The following is an 8,448-nucleotide window of genomic DNA, read 5'->3' as shown; positions in this document are numbered from 1 at the left end:
ATGATAAAATAAATCAAGGTCCGCATGGTTTTTGTAAAAGAAAATCTTGCCTAACAATTCTGTTAGAATTCTTTGAGGAAGTATCGAGCAGGGTGGACAAAGGAGAGGCAGTGGATTTTCAGAAGGCATTTGATAAGGTACCACACATGAGGCTGCTTAACAGGATAAAATCCTATGGCATTACGGGAAAGATACTGACATGGATAGCGGAATGGCTGACAGGCAGGAGGCAGCAAATGGGAATAAACTGGACTTTTTTCGGTTGGCTGCCAGTGACTACTGATGTTCCTCCGGTGTCAGTATTGGGATCGTTAATTTTCATATTGTTTGTCAATGATTTAGATAGTGCAATTGATGCATTTTGGTAACAGTCTCATAATTGTGAGTCAACTTTTTAGAACAGAGGTAAGGAGGAATTATTTTTAGCTAGAGAGTAGTGAATCTGTGGAATCCTCTGAAACAGAACGCAGTGGAGGCCAAGTCCGTGGGTATATTTAAAGCAGAAGATGGTAGCTTCCTGATTGGTCAGGGCAAGAAAGGATGTGGTGAGAAGGCATGTGTATGGGGTTGAGTGGGATCTGGGATCAGCCATGATGAATGGCAGTGCAGACTCGATCGGCTGAATGGCCTAATTCTGCTCCTACGTCTTATGGTCTTTAGCCATCGTCCTCTTCTTGGACACTCCTCTCTGAATGTTTTTATTGCTAACTGCTGACGAGACATCAACTGCCTCGAATTTACCACTCCCCTCTCCAATTCAAACCTCGCTCCTTCTAAACAAGCTGCTCTGCACTCTCTCCACACTTATCTTAACCTCACCATCAAACCTACAGACAAGGGGCATGATGTAGGTTATGGCGGTCTGACCTCTATCCTTCAGCTGGCAACTCTCAGACACCTTCCCGTACTTGCCCCTTGAGCAGGACCCCAGAGCTCCAAATCATTGTCTCCTGCACCATCACAAACCCAGGGATCTCCCACCCACTGCCACCAACTTCTTAGTTCCCTTACCCTTCACCTCCCATTTCTACATCCTGCCCAAGATTCATAAACCTTCTTCAGATAGACCCATTGTTTCTGCCCCACCAAACTTATATCGGCATACATCAACTCTATTTTATCCCCCATGGTCCAGTCCCTTCCAACCTATGTCCATGACACTTCACACTCTCTGTATCTTTTCAATGACTTCAAGATCCCCTGACCTGATTGTCTGATTTTCACCATGGATGTCCTGTCCCTATACACCTCCATTCCCCTATCATGAGAGCCTTGCTGCTCTCCGGTTCTTTCTTGACAACAGACCCAACCAGTTCCCCTTCACCACCACTCTCCTCCATCTGGCAAAACTGGTTCTCACTCTCAATAATTACTCCTTCAGCTACTCCCACTTCCTTCAACCCAAAGGCGTATCCATGGGCATTCAGTTATGCCTGCCTTTTTGTTGGCTAGGTGGAACAGTTTGTGTTCTAAACTTACACTGGCACCACTCCCCAACTCCCCAACTTTTCCTATACTACACAGACAACCATATTGGTGCTGCCTCCCACACCCACGCTGAGCTTTTTGGCTTCATCAACTTTGCCTCCAACTTCTCTCAAATTTACTTCGTACAATTCTGTCACAGCCCTCCCCTTTCTCAATCCCTCTGTCTTCCCCCTCTCCCCCATGCTCCTTCTCCCCCCACCTTTACCCTCTCTGTCAGATTCCCCCTCCTCCAGCCCTTTATCTCTTTCACCAATCAATTTTGTTACTTCTTCTTACTCCAATTTCTCATCTTTTTTCCTGTCCCGCGAAGGGTCCCAGCCTGAAACGTTGACTACTTATTCATTTCCATAGATGCTGTCTGACCTGGTGAGTTCCTCCAGCATTTTGTGTGTGTTGCCATTGTACTTACCGTCCTGCTGAACCAAGTGATCATGAGTGTAAACTAGGGTGCTGTGGTAGTGTAGCGGTTAGCACAGCGCTATTACAGCTCAGGGTGTTGGAGTTCAGAGTTCAACTCTATAAGGTGTTTGTACCCTTTCACTGTGACTGCATGGGTTTTTTCCAGGTGTTCCAGTTTCCACACACAGTCCAAAGAAGTATTGGTTTGTAGGTTAATTGCTCATTGTAAGTTGTCCTGTGATTAGGTTAGAGTTTTTAAAAAAATGGTAGGTTGCTGGGTGGAATGGCTTGCTGAGCTGAAATGGCCCATTCCATGTTCTACCTCTAAATAAATACAATAACTTGTAGTTCGTGATCTTCTATCCCCTGCAGTTCCTTGCCTAAATTATTTTGTGAAGGCCATGAGCCTTCCTCATGGATTTCACTATTCTTCCAGGGTTTAGTCTGTTTGGGGATTTCAAGCTGAACATCAACCCGTACCATGCAGTATCCCCTGCCGTGAATAGAAGATATATTTGCATCTTTGGCAGGAGGGGAGAGGTTTTCAGAGATTGACTTGTCACAAGCCTATATGCAAATAGAGATTGAGGAGTCAAGCAGAAAGTTCCTCACAATCAACACTCACAAGGGACTGTTCCAGTATAATTGTCTCGTCTTTGGTGTTGCACCAGCTCCAGCAATTTGGCAAAGAGCAATGGACCAAAGGCTCCAAGATATCCCAGGTACACCATGACATCATTGTGACTGGTAAAAACAGTGAAAAACATCTCCAAAACCTTGGTAAAGTGCTTACCAGGCTGAGTGAGTATGGTTTGTGTGCAAAGAGACAAATGTGAGTTTCTCAAGAATGATATCTCATATTGTGGACATGTCATTGACAAACATGGCTTACGTAAGTCACAAGAGAAGATTGAAGCATTGCTACAGTCACCAGAAAATTCGTCACAACTCAGGTCATACTTGGGCCTTATAAATATTACCACCGGTTTCTCCCAAACATTGCTACGGTGCTGCATCCATTGAACACACAGCTACAGACAAGATCAAAGCGGGAATGGTTAGAAAGTTGTGCAAAACCATTCAAGGAAACAAAAAGACTAATAACATCCAATGAACTACTCACCCACTATGATCAATCCCTACCCATCAGACTGGCATGCAACATTACCAAAAATCTATGAAATCACCATGCAAGGGTAGCCAGCTCATGGTAACCCTATGTTTCCAAAGTTCTCAATGAGACGAGATCAACACCCGGTATGTCAAAGAACACTGATGCATGGATTTTGTGTTGTGGTTCCCTCTAAACTGCACACCAGAGTGTTAGAAAATCAGCATGAAGACACCTGGGTACAGTCAAGATGAAGAGTCTCACCTGCAGCTATGTGTGCTGGCTGGGAATCGATAAACAGATTGAAGACTTGGCCAAAAGCTGTTCAAGATGCCAAAAAGTTCAAGACGCACCCCACAAGGCTACCATTGCATCAATGGGAGTGGCAGTCTTCATCATAACAAAGAATGCATGTTGATTTTGCTGGGCCATTCATGGACTCCATGTTCCTCATTGATATGGATGCTTATTTGAAGTGGTTGGAGGTTATATCAATGAAGTCAACTATCTCAGCAAAGACTGCCGCCGCTCTGAGGACTATCTTCGCCAGAAACAGCTTACCAGAAAAAATAGTGAGCGACAATGGACCACAATACATGGCAGAAGAATTCTGACTGTTCATGAAGAAAAATGTCATCAGACATTTCAAGTCAGCTCCTTACCACACAGCAACAAATAGGTTAGCTGAAAGGTTTATCCAAAACTCCAAGAAGTCCATTGAAGTGAAGGACAAGGAGGACTTTTTTTTCTATAGCACAAGGTGGGAAAACTTCCTTTTGTGTATGAACTCTGTTCATGCAATGACAAATCAAACACCTATAATGCTGTTTGTGAAAAGGAATTTGAGGTCTCGCATAGACCACCTCTGGAGGGAAGTGCAGAATAAACAGTTCAGCCAGTTGCCATGTGAAGCAGCAAGGAGCTTCGAGATTGGACAGGAATTCCCAGCGCATGGTTACTGAGAAGACAAGTGGCCACCTGATAGGATAGCTACAAGAACTGTACTACCAAAGTTCACAATGGAGGTTGGAGGTCAGACAAGGAGACGTTACCTGGACCAGCTATTGTATGCTCAATCAAAGAACACACCTGAGTTGATTGCATCCAACAGGATGGATATATTACAGTCACTGGGCTTGCCTCTCAATGGTGATGTCACTGACGGCAACATGACAATTGAAACTGAGAATGCTGTCTTGGACAAGACACCTTTCAAACCTACTGCCACTCCACAGCTCCAGAAGTGCCATCCTGAAAGAAACAGAATACCACCCAAAAGGACTGAACCTTTAGAACTGTGAGGTTAGTTATGAACTGTTATTGTGAAAGCATCTTTATTTGTAATATCGATTGTGAAAAGGAAATTGAATGTTTTGTACATATCTAGTTTTATGTTGCAGTAATCTAAAGGGGGAGAAAGTGTAATGTATGGATCTATTTCTTTTAGAGCAATGTCCCCCTCCCCTTAGCACTATGTATTGATCTGTTGTCTGTGCATGCCCAGTTGTGTACACATGCGCATTGTTCTCTCTCTTGCTCGCGCTAGAATATGAATATACCAGTAAAAGTCATCTCCACGTCCGTGCTTTTATTTCTTATATATGTAGTTGTGTACAGACACAACACCTACCACAAAGAGACGAATTGGTGACTGCTTTAGAGAAACACACCCATTAGCATGGCCCGCATTGCCAATTGCCTGTATCTTTAATTTTGTCTCTTTCCCACTTTGACTCTTTCCTCATATACAATCCAATAAAGTGCAATAAATAATTTTGCTGGGTTCATCTGCTGTATCCAGTGTTGTTGGTGCAGAATCCTCTACATCAGTGAGTCCCCACGTAGGCTGGGGGACTGCTTTGTTGAGCACCTTTGTTCCGTTCACACCAGACAGGATTTCCCGGTGGCCAACCACTTTAAGTTCACACTGAATTCCAATTCTCACATGTTAGTCCATGGCCTTTCTTACTGCAATAATTATGCCACTCTTGGGTTGGAGGAGCAACACCTCATGTTCCTTCTGTGTCGCCTCTGGCACAAGCATTGCTTTTCCAACTTTTGGTCATTTCTCCCCCTTCTCCTTCCTTCTTTTTTTCTAATCCCCATTCTGGCTCCCCTTTTACCCCTTCTCTTCAGGTGACTGAAAGAGAAGGGGTAAGAGAGGGTGAGAGAAAGGAAAGAAGGAGGGGCACCAGAGAGAGGTCAGAGTTCAGAGTTCAATTCTGACACAGTTGGCAAAGAGTTTGTATATTCTCCACGTGAGAGTGTGGGTTTCCTCATGGATGCTCCGATTTCCTCCCAGAAATTCAAAGACTTAGTAGTTTAATTGATCCTTGTAAATTGTCCTGTGATTACCGTAGTGTTAAATAGGTGGGTTGTTAGACAACGTGGCTCATTGGACCAGAAGTGCCTGTCCCATGCTGTATCTTGACAAAATAAATATTTTGGAAAGACTTTGGAGAGGTCTACTCCTTTGAATGGCCTACTCCTGCACCTATTTTCTATGTTTCTATGTCTTATAGTTTGACTTCACTCAATATTTTCAAGACCTACCAGTTTACAAATGCAACGATGTACCAGAGATTAGAACATAGAACATAGAACATAGAATAGTACAGCACAGTACAGGCCCTTCGGTCCACAATGTTGTGCCGACCCTCAAACTCTGCCTCCCATATAAGCCCCCACCTTAAATTCCTCCATATACCCGTCTAAGATTAAGTTGAGATAATTTGTTGAAGGGAGGATTACCAGACAGAATTGGCTAGCAAGCCCATAATAGCAGGGTACTTGACCACATCAAAAAGATGACAATTTTCTCCAAGAGTCGTCACCATGTCCTGGTGGAGAGGCTTGTGAGTTGCTGAGATTCCAAGTGTGATGCCGTCTGGAGTTTAGCAATCTGGTGCTTAGCTCCTGGTAGTGTCACCCATGGTGGTAAAGTTAAGGGGGAGGTTCCAGACAGGGATCCAACCAAGATCTCAGCAGCTGAGCTGTTGAAAGATGATGACATATCACAATTGCAGCAAAGGGGTAAGGAGGCCATGGCAGTGAAGGGTCACAGTTATCTTGCAGTCCATGCTCCTGAACCCTGACCCCCATCTGTCAAATCTGACAGGAGCAAAGAATATTGGGAATGGCGAGAATGGAGGGGTGTGGCACAGGTGGCAGAGGAGTGCCAGTGGCTGTGGATAACACGGGTGCACCCAGCTCTGAGACACCAGGCAGGGGAAGGTCATTTGGTTCCAAACAATTGGCTTATTGATCATTACAGAATGCCTTTCTTGTGCTTCCCATTCCCTGCTCCTCCTTCCCCTTTTCCCAACCAAGATTCCCCCCTCCCTGACTCCTTTCCACTCCCAGTCCACAATAGAGACCCATATCAGAATCAGGTTTATCATCATTCACATATTTTTTTTTGCAGCTGGAGTACAGTGCAATACACACAATTACTACAGTACTGAGCAAAAGCCTTGGGCACAGCAGCTATTTACAGCCATTTAAAATTACCTGGTTCTACAACTGTCATGATAGGTTGTTTCACCTGGGTTGCAAATCCCTGAAGAATTTAATGGCCATTAAGGGTTTTCATGAGAGCTGACAAACCGATTATGGACAATCAGTGACATACTGCAATAGGTTTGAGAATTCTGGCTGTTTACAAATTATTGGTGTGGAGAATTTAGTCATGCAAATGTTGGTGATCAAAATTTTCAATACAATGTATCTAAATTCATGAAGATAATTTTAAAGCCACCAGTTTTGAACAGATTCTGAGGCAATTTAAATGGTTCAGCACGAACTAGATGGACTGAAGGATCTATTTCTGTTCTGTACTCTTCTGTGACTTTATGGACTACACAGAGAAATGATCCTCCAGAATTTGTGCCGAGATTGGATCCATTGGTGATGTCAAGTGCAGTTTGCAGTGAAGAGTTCATTAAATTATTGGATATGATTACAAATATTTAAAAGATAATTTCATTTGTGCGAATATTTAAACTTGATGAACTGGTTTGCATTACTTGAGATGAGGAGCAGTTATTATCCCTCGGCCTTGAACCAATAATGGTAATTTCACTTAACTTCGTTTGTTCCATCAATAAACTGTTCCCAAAACCTATGGACACACTTTCAAGGACTCTTCATCTCATGGTCTTGATATTTATTGCTTATTTATTATTGTTGCTATTATTATTTATTTGTATTTGCAGAGTTTGTTGCCTTTTACACATTGGTTGTTTGTTTGTCCTGTTGGGTGCATTCTTTCATCTATTCTTTTGTGTTTCTTGTATTTACTACAAATAGCCTTAGAAAATGAGTCTCAGGTTGTATACCTTGATAATAAATTTACTTTGTACTTTTATTTGTCTATGATACACTGTTGTACACAGACACTGCAGTTTAACTGAGAGTTACTACTTCCAATAAAGTATTTCAATTTATAATTCTACTATTGTCTATTACCATATTTATTCATTTAGCAATACAATGCTGAGTACGTCCTTCTGGCCCTTTGAGCTATGCTGCAGCAACAACCCCACAACCCCAGTTTAACCCTAATTCAATCACGGGACAATTTACAATGACCAATTAACCTACCCAGTATGTCTTTGGACTGTGGGAGGAAAATCAAGCATCTGGGGAAAACCACACATTCTATGAGGAGGATCTACAGTGACTCCCTATAGAACGGTACCGGAATTGAACTCCAAACTCCAGAATGCCTCAAGTTGTGATAGCGTCGTGCTATCAGGTACTCTACAATTATTAAGGGATTGGACACGCTAGAGGCAGGAAACGTGTTCCCGATGTTGGGGGAGTCCAGAACCAGAGGCCACAGTTTAAGAATAAAGGGTAGGTCATTTAGAACGGAGTTGAGGAAAAACTTTTTCACCCAGAGAGTTGTGGATCTGTGAAATGCTCTGCCTCAGAAGTCAGTGGAGACCAATTCTCTGGATGCTTTCAAGAAAAGGTTAGATAGAGCTCATAAAGATAGTGAAGTGAAGGGGTATGGGGAGAAGGCAGGAATGGGGTACTGATTGTGGATGATCAAAAAGTACTAAGGAAAAAAGTAAAAGTGGCAGGCCGACAAATCCAGGGCAAGCATTAAAAAGGGCCACTTTTCAACATAATTGTATAAGGGCTAAGAGAGTTGTAAAAGTGCGCCTGAAGGCTTTGTGTGTCAATGCAAGGAGCATTCATAATAAGGTAGATGAATTGAAAGTGCAGATTATTATTAATGATTATGATATAGTTGGGATCACAGAGACATGACTCCAGGGTGACCAGGGATGGGAGCTCAACATTCAGGGATATTGAATATTCAGGAGGGATAGACATGAAGGAAGGGGAGGTGGGGTGGTGTTGCTGGTTAAAGAAGAGATTAACACAATAGAAAGGAAGGACATAAGCCGGGAAGATGTGGAATCGATATGGGTAGAGCTGCG

Source organism: Mobula hypostoma, chromosome 1 (genome assembly GCF_963921235.1).
Source record: "Mobula hypostoma chromosome 1, sMobHyp1.1, whole genome shotgun sequence".
NCBI lineage: Eukaryota > Metazoa > Chordata > Chondrichthyes > Myliobatiformes > Myliobatidae > Mobula > Mobula hypostoma.
This window is presented reverse-complemented; position numbering follows the sequence as displayed.